General features: G+C 44.1%; 1 protein-coding gene across 1 annotated transcript in view; it reads right to left on the bottom strand.

Annotated features, from left to right (window-relative positions):
- LOC148063038 (growth factor receptor-bound protein 10-like) overlaps nucleotides 1-18,656 on the bottom strand; it is a 69,687-nt gene extending 51,031 nt beyond the window's left edge. Inside the window, exon 1 of the mRNA XM_087812113.1 lies at nucleotides 18,395-18,656. The gene's annotated coding sequence lies outside the window, so the exon portion shown is untranslated. The remainder of the gene's footprint in view (nucleotides 1-18,394) is intronic.
- Nucleotides 18,657-19,556: the final 900 nt, after the last annotated feature.

Below are 19,556 nucleotides of genomic sequence, written 5' to 3'. Positions count from 1 at the left end.
TACAAAATTAAACAACCCTGGCTTCAGTCTATTTCAACTTCTTAAAGAGGGTATCCTATTAACCTGCTGGCGCGGCTGGACGTGAACAAACACCTGTAAACACAGACCCAGAAATACCCAGCAGGCATGTGTCCAGCTCCCAAGATAGACCCGGGGGGGATATTTCTGGACCCAACGGGTCAGGCTGGCGAAGACGGAGGCTTTTATTCCGGAGTTCACGACCCCGCGGAGGTATTTGAGGGGCATGTTTGATAGAAAGCTAATATTGTCACGTCTGCAGCGTTAGCTCGCCGTCCCGCTGCTCACGACAAACATCCGACGCACAACACCACGCCCTGTGGAGCGCAGAAAACTGACGACACGACAACAACGTTGACGACACTTCGGATAGATTTCCCACTTGAGGTCAGAGGTCATCCCGATAGTAGGAGAGAGAAGCGTGAATGACATTTGGAGTCAACCCTGTATCAGTATTGCGTCAAACAACTGATAACAACGGTCAATATTTTGACTACACTGCAGCTTTGACGCTATCTTTTGAAAATGATGAAATAAAAACACAAATATAACCAAATAATCTAAGTAAGTGAACTGTGTTATTGGTCGATGCAGAGAACAAGACTGTTATAATGGCTGAAACAAAATGACACAAAAAAAAACAAAACAAACAAATTGTAAACAATTGTATATTCTTTTCTTACTTATATGTAGCCATTACTTGGACCACTATCAAGCAACAGTCAATCAAAAACTATTTCTACATCTTAAATTATTTTAAGGTCGTAGTTATCAAGATTACAAAGTCCATAAGTTCAGGATGTCCTTACGAGCCCAAAATCTATCCAAAAAGTTTCAGTGCAAAGGTTCCAGAGAAACATTATTTTACATTTTTTACTCACCAAAAAAAAGCAAAGTTTCTCCTGAAATTGTCTGGAAATGAATAGAAAAAGAAGCAAATACTGTTTTTCTCGGCGTAATTTCCATCCATGTTGACAACCTTTTTCTGACTAAAACTTCAATAAAACTGATTTTTTACGCAAGTTTGGATCCAAAATACTTTCTTGAACAATCCATTTGTAGAAAAAGTCTAACCTCGAGCAATATTGATCATTTATGAGATTAATGGCGTTAAGATCAACCTTTCCTCGATCGTTGGAAAGGGTCATTTTTCAAGAAAGGTCAACAGAAGAAATCGACATGAAAACATAAAACAAGAGATCGCAGTTGCGGCTCCTGGTTAAGAATCCAGTCGAGGTAATAAAATATTACCAAAACAAACTTTAAACAAAGACTCTGGTCGACAAACCCTCTCGCGCGTCCATCAGTACGGTGTCAGATGATGGGATAAAACTGTTGGATCTTTTCGTATCAAAGTATTTTCGGTCAGACTTTTAAAGCCCGAAAACTCCGCAATAACGACCAAACTATGAATACATCTCGGACAAAGAGGTTGGCATCGCAGTGAGCATCGCGATGCGCGTCTTAGCGGCGGCGGACGCGGACCTGCCAGCTGGCCGACGGCAGCGCTCGTCATTCGCACATTATTCACAGACGTACAGTTTCCGACAAAAACCAAACAAATGATCGTCCGTTGGGACCGAAGCCGACGCTCATTAGATATCGAGGGGTTTTCCTGCCAATCTATAGCTCAAGTGCGTCATTTACCCCGGGGTCAGAGGTCAGAGCCGAGGTCAGCATGACCTTGTCAAGTGGTCAAGACTGAACATCTGACCATAGATGTAAATGAAGTCAACCATTTGAAGAGCACTGACAGGAGGCATACCTCTGTCTAGGGGCTCTTTACATCAAGTCTGTCTACGATCAAACAACGATGGCTTCAGTCAAGGATTTGGTGAAACTGGTGAACAGTGTTGTAGTTTCGTAGCAATCCTGGGTCTTTGAAATTGTTGCGATATTATTTAGTAACCTAAAAACAACGTACGACAACACGTTTCATCATCGCGGTCACATGACTCACGTCGGTGCTTGGATTCTAAGACTCATTTTATAAGGTCAAGGTTCTCTGGGTTTCTAGTTGTGACCAGAACAGCAGTTAAAAGCCAAATATAAACCCAGACAGAACCATAGATATAACCAGTTTCATGAGCAGACAAACGTGGTGATCACATGACCTCCTTGGCAGAGGTAATGCAAACTTCTAAGTCTTAAAGTTGTGAATAAGTGAATCAAACCAAGGATTCTCAGGTTCAATTCAACCGTTTTTTGACCCAGAAAAATGTGTAAAACTTCCGGAGAGGAAAAGATCACGAGGAGCTTTTTATTCTTGGTGCATGATGGGTAATTGCTGTCCTGTCCTTGTGCCTTTTCGCATGTTGGACGCCAGTTTCTCAGGATCGAAAATACGTTTTTCTTCCGACCGAACACGACGTGTAGCTGACGAGGGATGCGTGTTAAGACGAGTGGAAAAGCTCGAGCCTCTTGTGCAGCATTAAAATACCTCGTTTCAAAGAACTTTTACATGACGCGCGGTGACTGACGTACGCGGCGAACACACGCACCTATAGCTGTGGGACACAATCAAAGCCATTCCACGGATTAGAGCCTCCCGGGACCCCCTTGATTCCTTCCACTCGAACAGCATACTAAAACCCAACCATCTCTGACCTTGACAGTACAATTACCCTCATGGCGAGCGCGAGGAGAGGGTTTCAGGGGGTTCCAGGGGGTCTAACGTGCCGGACCCGGCAGAGAGACCGACCGCATCTGGATTCATTAAAGTGATTTTCACTCGCAATCGCCCGACAGTCGTCGGACTTCAGAGGAAAGACGGCGGCTGCTTAATTATGAATGGGTTTGGAGAGGTTCGAGCAGGACTTACCGAGATCTTATCTCAGTTAAAGTGGCTTTAGTTCGACCGCCGTGAGAACAACACGTAGATACACCACGAGAGTTCATTAGTGATGTTCTTGTGTGGATGAAGCTTCTCTTCTGTCAGGAGAACCTTCACGTCGTGAGTCTGTTCTTCACCGACAGGGACTCGGGATCTTGACTCTGGTGTTCCTATCGCTGAATACACGTCATCTTCGTGGGTCAAGACCGAAGTTTGTCAGAAAGTACAGGAAGAAGTTGTTTTTAGTCGACATTATAACAAGGATAACTACTTTATTTTGACATGGCATCGATGTGAAAGTTGGGGTAAATAAAATGAGAAACTAGTGCGTCCATGAATGTACTTAAAAACTTCTACTATAGAAGAAGATACTATGGTACGACAAAGCTTCAGGCCTGGAATCGGAAATATTTACTAAGTAACAAAGTATCGTGTTTAATAAACTTGTAAACCATGATTGAAGACGTGTTGTTGAATTTTATCCTCGAACACAGCTTGCAAAAGCATGAACTGTCAAAACAAACACTAAAAACCCAAGGCTTGTACTCACGTCTGTGGACAACAAAAGTTCTACATTATTCTGCAACATAGACCATTAATTGATTCTGAAGGCATCATGGGGAGTTAAGTCTATCCCAGCTACCTGGGGTGAGAGGCAGGGGACACCCTGAACAGCTCACTCTACTGTAACAACCATTCAGACCATTCAAAAGTGATAACAACAGGAAGCACACGAGTCACCAATAAACCTGTTTATGTGTCTATAGTCGTTAAATACTAAGAGGTCGATTGTAGAAGTTTTTTCTAAAGTTTTCAAGGCTCACGTGATACTTTTCTTAAAGTCGTAGCATTTCATTGAATCTAAAGAAGTAAAAGTTTTATATAGCAGACGTTTTTCTTTTCTGAACAGCATTAGAAAAAAACATACTTAAAAAACATGGCTATGAATAAGTTGAAAAGTATCAAAACAATACACACAGTTACTACTGCTTCGCACAAGTATTACATTGTTGTGTGTTTTTAACGGGACAACACATCATGTTTTTAATTATTAACTCAAAACGTAGAGTAGTGAACAAAAACTAAAAACTTTTTACAGGACTGTGGTGACAAAATGATTCGTTATCCGTTATTCGTAATTGTTACAAGTTATTTTAGTGTTTTTTGGTAGAAAAAGGAATAGAAAACATAAAATAACACATAAGATAATTATCTTTAATAATCTTTTCTGGCTAAACTGTAAAGAAACATTGACATGTTTGTATTTCACAGGTTTAATGTCGTTTTTATCTACAAAAATATCAATAAAATTGTCGAAATATTGAACGATCTTGATAGAAAAGTTTCAAGAAAAAAAAGTCCCGACATCATCCTGGATCGGTCGACCCGCTCACCAACACGTCAGCACCTCTAGATGTTCGTCCATACAGCTCAGACCACCCTCTTTTTTCTAACTTGAACCCCCGTCCAGCCCGGACCCCCTCCTCGCACCGCCGAGACGGCGTCTTAATTCAAGACATGGCACGGATCCAACTCAGGAGCCCGGGGCCTCGAAGAACGTCTGTGGAAGTGAATGTACTGATCGGCGCCGTGCCAAGAAAAGGGAGGTCAATTATAGAAGTGTGTATGTTTAAACTAGCCAGACACCTCCAGCGGGAGCGACGGCGGGAGTTAGCATAACTCAACAATGGCGGCGCAACCTATAGACGCCGCGGGGACGACGCCTTAATCGGCTTTGGACGCCGCCGGGTTTGGATCTGGAGATAAAGTTTTAAACGCAGCAGCGAACACGGCGCGACCATCGTCGAGCGATGATCTATGAACCGGGGTTATGTGGGACGACCGTTGATTGGAGGACGACAATGAAAAGGCACCGGGAGGCGAACAGAGCGTCTCTGTCTTCGGTTCCAATGATGGGACGAGATGGTCGCGGCTCCTCGACCGGACCTGCTGGTCGCACATGTTGATTAGTCATTAATTGGCAGCCGGGCTTTATGTGGGCGCAGCAGCGTAGAAGCTATAAGAGGGGCCCGGTGTCACGCCGGAGGAGTCTGAATAGCTCCGTGATTGAAAGGCCTGTTTGGAGAACGTGGACGGCGCCTAATTGGACGAGGGTTTCAGGGGCTGCTTGAGAAGAAGACCAGGTCTTATGCAACCAAGATGAATGGTCCGGGCTCGACGGACGAGCGGGGAAAACGACATCAGAACCTCGGAGTCAGGAGCCAGGAGCGTTCTCGACAAAAGGCAAATATTAAGTCCAAATCCTGTTCGGAACCGAGAGGTCTACGTGTTCGCTGGAGCGGAAAAAGGATCAGGATTTATGTGCCGTACTTACCCTCAGGAATGCTAACAAACTTGGACTTTTCTTAAATACCAAAGAACACTATTGTGAGACTAATCGCTTCCCAGTCTGGGAATATTTCACACAAAGACTCAGAGAAAAATACAATTAAGAATTAATTCATACGAGGAAAAAGTTGTCAAAACACAGGCGAGGACGCGTCAAAGATCCATCTTTGAAATCCTCAGAACTTCTGAAACATTAACCGCGTCAACAAATATATCTCTGGAAGGAAGTAGCAATTCCATGAAATCAAAAACAATCCGCCAGAATATAGTTGTCGTCAATAGAAAGTACTGCCAAGAACGTCTGGAAGTTTTTCGGAATAATTCGATTACGATCCTGAGTCAGCGGATTTAACGCTTCGCAACAGAAGAAGGCGTCAACGTGTCGTCTGAGTATCTGGAGATACGAGAGCACATCACGCTCTAAAATAAGAAGACGTTCGAACTAGTTCACTGTGACCCAGATCTTCAAGTGAACGTTGGTGACGTTGACTTTATCCGTCGTGTCGAATTGTTTTGACGTCTTCGAGATAAAACTGTTGAAGTGTCAGCGCTGAGTGTTGAAAACGTTCAAAGATACGACGTTTACAAGACAAACTATTTCAACACCAGGAGAGTTAAGATCGTTTACTAGATCATGTTTGAAAAATACTTAGAGGGGTACTACCAAAAAGGAGTGTGTATTGCGAAGAATGTGTTTATAAGTATCACGATACAGGGTCAACAGTACACTATATAGTGATAGTGTAGTAACAAGTATATATGTGTAGTATTGTCCAGTACCTGACTCTAGTGTTGTGATAGTGTAGTAACAAGGATATATGTATAGTATTGTGGAGTACTTGACTCTGGTGTTGTGATAGTGTAGTAACAAGTATATATGTGTAGTATTGTCCAGTTCTTGACTCTGGTGTTGTGATAGTGTAGTAACAAGAATATATGTGTAGTATTGTCCAGTACTTGACTCTGGTGTTGTGATAGTGTAGTAACAAGTATATATGTGTAGTATTGTCCAGTACTTGACTCTGGTGTTGTGATAGTGTAGTAACAAGTATATATGTGTAGTATTGTCCAGTACTTGACTCTAGTGTTGTGATAGTGTAGTAACAAGTATATATGTGTAGTATTGTCCAGTACATGACTCTGGTGTTGTGATAGTGTAGTAACAAGTATATATGTGTAGTATTGTCCAGTACTTGACTCTGGTGTTGTGATAGTGTAGTAACAAGTATATATGTGTAGTATTGTCCAGTACTTGACTCTGGTGTTGTGATAGTGTAGTAACAAGTATATATGTGTAGTATTGTTCAGTACTTGACTCTGGTGTTGTAGTATTTACAGACCACATGACTCTTGAATAAGTCGTAACTACTTTAATTTGTTTTCAAACCAAAATATGTCCAAACTTCAGCTTTAAAAGCTGCTGAACTCACTGTATCCTCTCGTCCTCAGTCACTGTCGTGAAATTACTGCAGTGACTGCTGCCATCTAGTGACCGGAAGTTTAATTGTGACACAAAAACGACGTGACTATTTGCTTTTTAATTGTAAAAAATAAAATCATTTTACTTTACACACAGCAATGAAATATAAACCATAAAATATATGATTTTAAAGCCAAAACAGAAACTTAAATAAATCAAACAGTGCTGTTGAATATTGACGCTTTATAGTGAAATAAATAGTGATAAATCTGTGTATATATATTTTCTCACACCCTTAATAAGACATTTTTAAATGTTTGACGGCCCCTCACTGACCTCAGTATGAAAGTGGCCCCCCAGGTAACATCAGACCCTCCATGCATTTATTGAGTCGACAAGAACTCGTACGTTTCCGAAGAGACGTCGACAATAAGGTGAGGTTTGAACCTGAAGCTCTTCTTTTAGACACAGTCGCTGCTTTGACTGACATGACTTGTGCTCGAGTCCTCGGGCTGATGGTGTCATGACATGGGCGGGGGGGTATTAACGCTGTATAAGCCCCACCAGTGCTGAACGACTGGCTGACGCAAGACCCGCTGGAATGTTGCCTGGAGGAGCCTGAAGACGTCTCCTAATAGACCTGATGCTCAGACCTGAACCAGGACCAGTTGTTCCATCTCATCTGGATGAGAATGATCTGGAATCTTAAATCACAGTTTTCTACCCAGGATCAGTACATCTTACTTATATGGCTTTAAAAGAGCCACATCAGATGGTATCACTGATCCAGGTACAGATTCAAACGACCAGAGCATGTAAACAAACAATATAATCAACAACTTAGTTTCAGACAAAACACTAAAACTACTTTCATGAATACTCGTCTAAACACAACAAATAACCAGCATTAAAAGAATATGTTGTGGATATTTTTAAAGTAAAAATAAATGTCCAATAGTAAAGAAAGTAAATTATTTCAGGGTTAGAATTATTTTTGAAAGTTTAACCTCATTTTTAATGAATATAGAGTGATGGACAGAAATATTGAATCATATTCACAATTAATTCGTTCTTCAACTTTTATTTCATCTGTACAACATCAATAGCTCTAATCTAAACTTTATGGAAATACTTCATTCATCTCATCAACTTCAACACTGTTACAAATGCCAAAAATCGAAAACTCAGAATTATTTATATAATAATTATAAAATGTAAAGGTTTTTCTACATTTCCTTCCTGGACTTCATTTTAAAATCCTACTCATGTTGAATCAGAGCCTGTGGGATCAAACCAGAATCTCATCAGAAGATCTTGGAACAGCTGAGATCTTTTTACTCGCTCGCACAACAGTCAGTGTCCTGATGAAGCAACATATTGTGGCTCGACTTTTCTACTCAACGTTTACAATTGTTTCTACAGGTGAAGTCAAGATGTAACTGGTTACACGTAGTTACAAAACCACCAGAGGTTTCTCATTCAAACATCTCCTACTCCCTTTATAGCAAAGCACTTCCAGAAGTTATCAGACAAAAATGCTTTATTCTTCTATGACTACAAGAGTCTCCGTCTTGTTACTCTGCAAGCTTCCAGAATATTACTCCGCAAGTCTCGAAGTATTACTCCGCAAGTCTCGAAGTATTACTCCACAAGTCTCGAAGTATTACTCCACAAGTCTCGAAGTATTACTCCACAAGTCTCCGTCGTATTACTCCGAGTGGCTACGTAGTGATATGCCGTGTGGAGTAATACTTACCCTGTAAAAGTACAAATACATTTTATGTTTGAATGAAATTGTTGTACTCGTACCTTAAACAATCATTTCTAAAAGCTTGTGAGTCGTGGCTTCAAAGTCTCATGACATCACAGTCTCCAGTCCAGCATCACATGATCACAGCACACACGCCTCATTGGTCAACAGCAGTGAAGTGAGAATATATTTGTGAGAAAAAAACATGTCAAAGTTATTAATGTTTCTAAACGTGTATGATTTCATATCCAAGTAACTATTACTCAAGTCGACTCCAGTGAGTTGATACTTTGACAGAGCGAGGCCTGGATCATGAAAAGTTCCTCCAGGAGACACAGTATAATTATGTGGTCTCGTGGAGTTCATGCCCCGTCATGCCTGTGCAAACTGAGCACCGACTTGAAATGAGCACCGAGAGGCTCCGCTGCCAGAGTGGGTTGCCATGACAGCGGGACGTGACCACAACAAGATTGAATTAAAAGCAGGAAATAACGGGCAGAGAAGAGAGAGAATCTTGCTCTGGTTATCGATGGACGAGCGTCTGGTTATTGATGGACGAGCGTCAGGTTATCGATGGACGAGCGTCTGGTTATCGATGGACGAGCGTCAGGTCATCGATGGACGAGCGTCTGGTTATCGATGGACGAGCGTCAGGTTATCGATGGACGAGCGTCAGGTTATCGATGGACGAGCGTCTGGTTATCGATGGACGAGCGTCAGGTTATCGATGGACGAGCGTCAGGTTATCGATGGACGAGCGTCTGGTTATCGATGGACGAGCGTCAGGTTATCGATGGACGAGCGTCTGGTTATCGATGGACGAGCGTCAGGTCATCGATGGACGAGCGTCAGGTCATCGATGGACGAGCGTCAGGTCATCGATGGACGAGCGTCAGGTTATCGATGGACGAGCGTCTGGTTATCGATGGACGAGCGTCCGGTTATCGATGGACGAGCGTCTGGTTATCGATGGACGAGCGTCAGGTTATCGATGGACGAGCGTCAGGTTATCGATGGACGAGCGTCAGGTTATCGATGGACGAGCGTCTGGTTATCGATGGACGAGCGTCTGGTTATCGATGGACGAGCGTCAGGTTATCGATGGACGAGCGTCTGGTTATCGATGGACGAGCGTCAGGTTATCGATGGACGAGCGTCAGGTTATCGATGGACGAGCGTCAGGTTATCGATGGACGAGCGTCAGGTTATCGATGGACGAGCGTCAGGTCATCGATGGACGAGCGTCTGGTCATCGATGGACGAGCGTCAGGTTATCGATGGACGAGCGTCTGGTTATCGATGGACGAGCGTCAGGTTATCGATGGACGAGCGTCAGGTTATCGATGGACGAGCGTCAGGTTATCGATGGACGAGCGTCAGGTTATCGATGGACGAGCGTCAGGTCATCGATGGACGAGCGTCAGGTCATCGATGGACGAGCGTCAGGTCATCGATGGACGAGCGTCTGGTCATCGATGGACGAGCGTCTGGTTATCGATGGACGAGCGTCAGGTTATCGATGGACGAGCGTCAGGTGATCGATGGACGAGCGTCAGGTTAACGATGGACGAGCGTCAGGTTATCGATGGACGAGCGTCAGGTTAACGATGGACGAGCGTCTGGTTATCGATGGACGAGCGTCTGGTTATCGATGGACGAGCGTCTGGTTATCGATGGACGAGCGTCTGGTTATCGATGGACGAGCGTCTGGTTATCGATGGACGAGCGTCCGGTTATCGATGGACGAGCGTCCGGTTATCGATGGACGAGCGTCCGGTTATCGATGGACGAGCGTCCGGTTATCGATGGACGAGCGTCCGGTTATCGATGGACGAGCGTCCGGTTAACGATGGACGAGCGTCCGGTTATCGATGGACGAGCGTCCGGTTATCGATGGACGAGCGTCCGGTTATCGATGGACGAGCGTCAGGTTATCGATGGACGAGCGTCAGGTTATCGATGGACGAGCGTCTGGTTATCGATGGACGAGCGTCAGGTTATCGATGGACGAGCGTCAGGTTATCGATGGACGAGCGTCTGGTTATCGATGGACGAGCGTCAGGTCATCGATGGACGAGCGTCTGGTTATCGATGGACGAGCGTCAGGTTATCGATGGACGAGCGTCAGGTTATCGATGGACGAGCGTCTGGTTATCGATGGACGAGCGTCAGGTTATCGATGGACGAGCGTCAGGTTATCGATGGACGAGCGTCTGGTTATCGATGGACGAGCGTCAGGTTATCGATGGACGAGCGTCTGGTTATCGATGGACGAGCGTCAGGTCATCGATGGACGAGCGTCAGGTCATCGATGGACGAGCGTCAGGTCATCGATGGACGAGCGTCAGGTTATCGATGGACGAGCGTCTGGTTATCGATGGACGAGCGTCCGGTTATCGATGGACGAGCGTCTGGTTATCGATGGACGAGCGTCTGGTTATCGATGGACGAGCGTCAGGTTATCGATGGACGAGCGTCAGGTTATCGATGGACGAGCGTCTGGTTATCGATGGACGAGCGTCTGGTTATCGATGGACGAGCGTCAGGTTATCGATGGACGAGCGTCTGGTTATCGATGGACGAGCGTCAGGTTATCGATGGACGAGCGTCAGGTTATCGATGGACGAGCGTCAGGTTATCGATGGACGAGCGTCAGGTTATCGATGGACGAGCGTCAGGTCATCGATGGACGAGCGTCTGGTTATCGATGGACGAGCGTCAGGTCATCGATGGACGAGCGTCAGGTCATCGATGGACGAGCGTCAGGTCATCGATGGACGAGCGTCAGGTTATCGATGGACGAGCGTCTGGTTATCGATGGACGAGCGTCCGGTTATCGATGGACGAGCGTCTGGTCATCGATGGACGAGCGTCTGGTTATCGATGGACGAGCGTCAGGTTATCGATGGACGAGCGTCAGGTTATCGATGGACGAGCGTCTGGTTATCGATGGACGAGCGTCTGGTTATCGATGGACGAGCGTCAGGTTATCGATGGACGAGCGTCTGGTTATCGATGGACGAGCGTCAGGTCATCGATGGACGAGCGTCAGGTTATCGATGGACGAGCGTCTGGTTATCGATGGACGAGCGTCCGGTTATCGATGGACGAGCGTCTGGTTATCGATGGACGAGCGTCTGGTTATCGATGGACGAGCGTCAGGTTATCGATGGACGAGCGCCAGGTTATCGATGGACGAGCGTCTGGTTATCGATGGACGAGCGTCTGGTTATCGATGGACGAGCGTCAGGTTATCGATGGACGAGCGTCTGGTTATCGATGGACGAGCGTCTGGTTATCGATGGACGAGCGTCAGGTTATCGATGGACGAGCGTCAGGTTATCGATGGACGAGCGTCAGGTTATCGATGGACGAGCGTCAGGTAATCGATGGACGAGCGTCAGGTCATCGATGGACGAGCGTCAGGTCATCGATGGACGAGCGTCTGGTCATCGATGGACGAGCGTCTGGTCATCGATGGACGAGCGTCTGGTTATCGATGGACGAGCGTCAGGTTATCGATGGACGAGCGTCAGGTGATCGATGGACGAGCGTCAGGTTATCGATGGACGAGCGTCCGGTTATCGATGGACGAGCGTCCGGTTATCGATGGACGAGCGTCTGGTTATCGATGGACGAGCGTCAGGTTATCGATGGACGAGCGTCTGGTTATCGATGGACGAGCGTCTGGTTATCGATGGACGAGCGTCAGGTTATCGATGGACGAGCGTCTGGTTATCGATGGACGAGCGTCAGGTTATCGATGGACGAGCGTCAGGTTATCGATGGACGAGCGTCAGGTTATCGATGGACGAGCGTCAGGTTATCGATGGACGAGCGTCAGGTCATCGATGGACGAGCGTCTGGTTATCGATGGACGAGCGTCAGGTCATCGATGGACGAGCGTCAGGTCATCGATGGACGAGCGTCAGGTCATCGATGGACGAGCGTCAGGTTATCGATGGACGAGCGTCCGGTTATCGATGGACGAGCGTCCGGTTATCGATGGACGAGCGTCTGGTTATCGATGGACGAGCGTCTGGTTATCGATGGACGAGCGTCAGGTTATCGATGGACGAGCGTCAGGTTATCGATGGACGAGCGTCTGGTTATCGATGGACGAGCGTCTGGTTATCGATGGACGAGCGTCAGGTTATCGATGGACGAGCGTCTGGTTATCGATGGACGAGCGTCAGGTCATCGATGGACGAGCGTCAGGTTATCGATGGACGAGCGTCTGGTTATCGATGGACGAGCGTCCGGTTATCGATGGACGAGCGTCTGGTTATCGATGGACGAGCGTCTGGTTATCGATGGACGAGCGTCTGGTTATCGATGGACGAGCGTCAGGTTATCGATGGACGAGCGTCAGGTTATCGATGGACGAGCGTCTGGTTATCGATGGACGAGCGTCTGGTTATCGATGGACGAGCGTCAGGTTATCGATGGACGAGCGTCTGGTTATCGATGGACGAGCGTCAGGTTATCGATGGACGAGCGTCAGGTTATCGATGGACGAGCGTCAGGTTATCGATGGACGAGCGTCAGGTTATCGATGGACGAGCGTCAGGTCATCGATGGACGAGCGTCAGGTCATCGATGGACGAGCGTCAGGTCATCGATGGACGAGCGTCTGGTCATCGATGGACGAGCGTCTGGTTATCGATGGACGAGCGTCAGGTTATCGATGGACGAGCGTCAGGTGATCGATGGACGAGCGTCAGGTTAACGATGGACGAGCGTCAGGTTATCGATGGACGAGCGTCAGGTTAACGATGGACGAGCGTCTGGTTATCGATGGACGAGCGTCTGGTTATCGATGGACGAGCGTCTGGTTATCGATGGACGAGCGTCTGGTTATCGATGGACGAGCGTCAGGTTATCGATGGACGAGCGTCAGGTGATCGATGGACGAGCGTCAGGTTATCGATGGACGAGCGTCAGGTTATCGATGGACGAGCGTCAGGTTAACGATGGACGAGCGTCAGGTTATCGATGGACGAGCGTCTGGTTATCGATGGACGAGCGTCTGGTTATCGATGGACGAGCGTCTGGTTATCGATGGACGAGCGTCAGGTTATCGATGGACGAGCGTCAGGTTATCGATGGACGAGCGTCAGGTGATCGATGGACGAGCGTCAGGTTATCGATGGACGAGCGTCAGGTTAACGATGGACGAGCGTCTGGTTATCGATGGACGAGCGTCAGGTTATCGATGGACGAGCGTCAGGTTATCGATGGACGAGCGTCAGGTTATCGATGGACGAGCGTCAGGTTAACGATGGACGAGCGTCAGGTTATCGATGGACGAGCGTCAGGTGATCGATGGACGAGCGTCTGGTTATCGATGGACGAGCGTCAGGTTATCGATGGACGAGCGTCAGGTTATCGATGGACGAGCGTCAGGTTAACGATGGACGAGCGTCAGGTTATCGATGGACGAGCGTCAGGTGATCGATGGACGAGCGTCTGGTTAACGATGGACGAGCGTCATGTTATCGATGGACGAGCGTCAGGTGAACGATGGACGAGCGTCAGGTTATCGATGGACGAGCGTCAGGTGATCGATGGACGAGCGTCTGGTTATCGATGGACGAGCGTCTGGTTATCGATGGACGAGCGTCAGGTTATCGATGGACGAGCGTCAGGTTAACGATGGACGAGCGTCAGGTTATCGATGGACGAGCGTCAGGTTATCGATGGACGAGCGTCAGGTTATCGATGGACGAGCGTCAGGTTATCGATGGACGAGCGTCAGGTTATCGATGGACGAGCGTCTGGTTATCGATGGACGAGCGTCTGGTTATCGATGGACGAGCGTCAGGTGATCGATGGACGAGCGTCAGGTTATCGATGGACGAGCGTCAGGTTATCGATGGACGAGCGTCTGGTTATCGATGGACGAGCGTCAGGTTATCGATGGACGAGCGTCAGGTTATCGATGGACGAGCGTCAGGTTATCGATGGACGAGCGTCAGGTTATCGATGGACGAGCGTCTGGTTATCGATGGACGAGCGTCAGGTTATCGATGGACGAGCGTCTGGTTATCGATGGACGAGCGTCTGGTTATCGATGGACGAGCGTCTGGTTATCGATGGACGAGCGTCAGGTTATCGATGGACGAGCGTCTGGTTATCGATGGACGAGCGTCAGGTTATCGATGGACGAGCGTCTGGTTATCGATGGACGAGCGTCAGGTTATCGATGGACGAGCGTCTGGTTATCGATGGACGAGCGTCTGGTTATCGATGGACGAGCGTCTGGTTATCGATGGACGAGCGTCAGGTTATCGATGGACGAGCGTCAGGTTATCGATGGACGAGCGTCAGGTTATCGATGGACGAGCGTCTGGTTATCGATGGACGAGCGTCTGGTTATCGATGGACGAGCGTCAGGTTATCGATGGACGAGCGTCTGGTTATCGATGGACGAGCGTCTGGTTATCGATGGACGAGCGTCTGGTTATCGATGGACGAGCGTCAGGTTATCGATGGACGAGCGTCTGGTTATCGATGGACGAGCGTCAGGTTATCGATGGACGAGCGTCTGGTTATCGATGGACGAGCGTCAGGTTATCGATGGACGAGCGTCAGGTTATCGATGGACGAGCGTCAGGTTATCGATGGACGAGCGTCTGGTTATCGATGGACGAGCGTCTGGTTATCGATGGACGAGCGTCAGGTCATCGATGGACGAGCGTCTGGTTATCGATGGACGAGCGTCAGGTCATCGATGGACGAGCGTCAGGTTATCGATGGACGAGCGTCAGGTCATCGATGGACGAGCGTCAGGTTATCGATGGACGAGCGTCAGGTTACCTTTATTGAGTAAGTAAGTACTTTTACAAATACTTAACTAATGTTTCTGTGAAAGCAGGAGTTTGTTTATTATGGTTTGAAGAGTAAAGTAAACAGTATTGATGCTGAAATGAAGTATCCTGATACGATACTCATTTTAAAAAGTATCAATACCAGCCTTCAACTGTTATTATGAAGAGATATTTAATGTGTATTTGTGCAACTATTTTAGCATTTTCATATAAAATAAAAATGTTTATTTTCTCTTTAACCCCGTTGTATTCAAAATGATAGAATCTGTATCACAACAACCCTAAATGTATGAATTTTTTATATTAATTGTAGTTTATAAGGTTTTAAAGAAGAAGTTATGATTTATAAAGTATTGAATGTCGACGTATGATAAGATTTATATTGATTATATTAATAAGTATTGAACGTCATTATCAGCTGTTTTGTAATTACAATGTAATTCTACATGACACTGTATTCTCTTGATTTAAACACCATTTTACTTCAATTATAATGAGATGTAAACATAGTACTTCATTGATTACATTACAGAGTTTCTTAACTAGACCTCAAGCAAGTTGATGTACATGATAATAAACTATTATAACTTCTCTTATAAATGTATTTTAATGTCTTATTAATGTGCTCAAAACATTCATAGCAAATAACATTTTAAATGTTATTATATTTATGTTTTTGTTGATTTATCAAGCATAGTAATAATAATAAAACACAAAGAACATTTTTGTTTAATTATAAACAAGTAAACTTGTCATATAAGTATATACTGTAGATAAAGTAAATATAGCCTTTTTTAACTATATGTTTAACATCACGAAAGAAAGATAAAAACAAAAGTAAAAATTCAAATCTGGTGTGAAATTTGATTCATATTCTTGTTTTTTTTCTTGAGTTTTTGTTTGTTTCTCAGGAGGAAACATTGTTTTTCAGGAGGAAAAAGTTGCTTCACAGTCGACGAGGTTGTTGATGTTGAAATTGCAGTATTTCTTTGAAGAAAATGTCAAAAACACATGAAGCTCGTTCTAGGAACTGATGAAATATGGATCCATGAAAGGGTTAAAGTTCTCCAGTCGATACTTCCAAGAATCATAAATCCCTCGTTGTGTAACTTTGTGCAGCAGAAGCAGTAAAACAATCGATCGTGAGCCCGAGTGACGCACAAGATGATGTGAAGACGCACAAACATGGACGCACACTTGTGTGTGGTTAATGCCGCATGACAAAGTGCACACATGTCATGATCATATGTGACGTCTCATCACTAATGGACGAGAGGACGATCAAATATTCATCGTGAGGCTGAAGCTTCACGTACATTAGCAGCGTCTTCAGACCCGACGAGTCGCACTGATGTCTTCGATCCACGGATGTTGTTTAAGTACTTTCATCACAACACAGGGGGCGCTGTTTGACACCGAGCTGAACTTATTAAGACATAACACACTGTATCCATTTATTTGTTTTTATTAAAAAACATATTTTGTTTTCAAATGTATATTATTTTTAATCATAATTAATCATTATTTTAAGTTATAAACACATAAAGTGTTCTTAATATAATATAATTTGATTTTTGCATTTAAAATGAACAAGAAAATATTCACGGATTTGGTTCAATTTTGTGTTGCAACCAAACTTCTAGCCTCTAGATGGCAGCAGTCGTTACGTCCTGCACAGCTACAGGAAGAATGATGACTGAGGACGAGAGGATACAGTGAGTCCAGCAGCTTTTAAAGCTGATGTTTGGACATATTTTGGTTTGAAAACAAATGAAAGTAGTTACAACTTCATCAAGAGTCATGTGGTCTGTAAATACTACAACACCAGAGTCAAGTACTGGACAATACTACACATATATACTTGTTACTACACTATCACAACACCAGAGTCAAGTACTGGACAATACTACACATATGTACTTGTTACTACACTATCACAATATATCGTAACCTTGTATCATGATACATATCAACTCATTGCTTTTAAGCATAAAAATTCCAACGATTTCAAGGTTATTAGCCAGATCCTGCCTCTCGTCCGAGGTAGCTGGGACAGGCTCCAGCCGAGGTTAGTGAATGAATGAAGTCAAGTGAAACACAAAGTATTATTCAGGTCAAGAGTATTTGTCGTCTTCACTGGGTTGTGACTGTGATGAGACGCCATGTTTGGTCTAGTAGTGTCACTCTGTCGCAGCGAGGTCTAAATAAAGTTTGGTTTAAATATAAACTTCCTTTTATCACTTTATCACCGAGTGTTACTCAAACTGCAACGTATTTAATATTGTCAAGACATTAGGTTTAGAGTCGATGACTACACAATATTAACATTACATCAATAAATGGTAGTCGTTCATGTAATACTTTACTTTTATTTCATTTCAATATTGTTAATTAAAACACAGTAAAACTTCATATTAAAGCACAACTTTGTAATAAATGTTTTTAACAACAGACTTGATATTAAACTGCAGGAAAACAAAGATACTTTGAGTTTTATTAACAATAATATTCATTATTTACATATTATTATATGGTAATGCATCTTATTTTAATTGTATTTATCACAATTAATTCATGTTATATTATTATTTTACTCTTTGCTTCCACAAACTCTGGCAGTAAAAGTTATTTATATTTTCTTTGTTCTATTCTTGTATTCTTTCATGTATTTAAACATCTGTCTATCGAGTGTGATTTATACTATTATTGTGTTTCTAACTTAACTTTCATTTAAATAACGTTTTTCTTTGAGTTTTATCTAAACGTGAAGTTAGTTGTTGTTGTTATTGTTTAGTTTAAGTCACGCAGCAGCTGCTGGATCTACTACGTCATCATTAAGAGACACTTTTTCTTTTACGATGAAATAACGAGTTTAAAAGTTCAACACCATGAGTGACACTTGCTCAGCGTGACCTCTGACCTTCAGGCGCCTCGTAAGGTGCTTCATAAATAGAGGTTCAAGAAACTGAACCAGAAGAAAACTCTTTAAAAACCTTTAAAAAGAAAGAAGGAGACAAACGTCGCTTCTGTTGCGCAACAGTCAACAACTGATCTGAGGAGGAAGTTAAGGCGCTGGAGGAGCCGCGAGCAGAGCAGCAGCTGACCCGGGATCAGCGCTCCTCTCCGCCCGGACAACACTCGCGACAGGCGGCTGACCCGGGATCAGCGCTCAACTCCGGCCGGGAGACACTCACCTCAGGAGGCTGATCTACGGTCAGCGCGGCGGCGGCGGAGCAGCAGACCCTCGGCGGCGTCGCGGTTCAAGACTCGGCGAACATCCCGGGACTGGGCTGGCGGTTCTGGGCGGGTTCTGAGGAGGTTTTGAGGAGGTTCTGAGGAGGTTCTGAGGAGGTTCGGCGCAGGTTCGGTGCTGCTCGGTCTGCAGCAGATCCTCGTGCGGCCGCGAGACACGCACACGCGCAGAGACACGCACGATCCGAGGCCCCGCCCCTCTCTCCCTCTCCCGGACCTGGCCCCGCCCACTCAGGATTAGTGAGGCGTTCAAGTCCTGTGGGAATTAGGGCGTGTCCTCGAAGATTTTTGTTTTACTGAACTGACATATTTGAAGTAAATAAAGATTTAAAGTGTTTTTTTTGTTTCTTTAGCTTCAAAGTTTTATTTGAAATAATCAAATATTTTTAATTCTCATTTCTTAAAATTATTTTTAACATGTTTTTAATTAAAATGACATTTAAATTTATATAATATTCTATTACAAAAACTTTTGTCTTTTTTACCAACAACGACGATAATGTTGCGTTCAGGTTCAGAGAAAAAATTAAAATTATTTAGTTATAGTTAAAATTGTTTAATTATAGTTAAGCTTGTTTAATTATAGTTAAAATTGTTTAATTATAGTTAAACTTGTTTAATTATAATTAAAATTGTTTGATTCTAGTTGAAAATTGTTTGATTACAGTTGAAAATTGTTTGATTATAATTGAAAATTGTTGATTATAGTTGAAAATTGTTGATTATAGTTGAAAATTGTTTGATTATAGTTGAAAATTGTTTGATTATAGTTGAAAATTGTTGATTATAGTTGAAAATTGTTTGATTCTAGTTGAAAATTGTTTGATTCTAGTTGAAAATTGTTTGATTATAGTTGAAAATTGTTTGATTATAGTTGAAAATTGTTGATTATAGTTGAAAATTGTTTGATTATAGTTGAAAATTGTTTGATTATAGTTGAAAATTGTTTGATTATAGTTGAAAATTGTTTGATTATAGTTGAAAATTGTTGGATTATAGTTGAAAATTGTTTGATTATAGTTGAAAATTGTTTGATTATAGTTGAAAATTGTTTGATTATAGTTGAAAATTGTTTGATTATAGTTGAAAATTGTTTGATTATAG

Source organism: Callionymus lyra, chromosome 17, assembly GCF_982586985.1.
Source record: "Callionymus lyra chromosome 17, fCalLyr1.hap1.1, whole genome shotgun sequence".
NCBI classification, from domain to species: Eukaryota; Metazoa; Chordata; class Actinopteri; order Syngnathiformes; family Callionymidae; genus Callionymus; species Callionymus lyra.
This window is presented reverse-complemented; position numbering and strand designations above follow the sequence as displayed.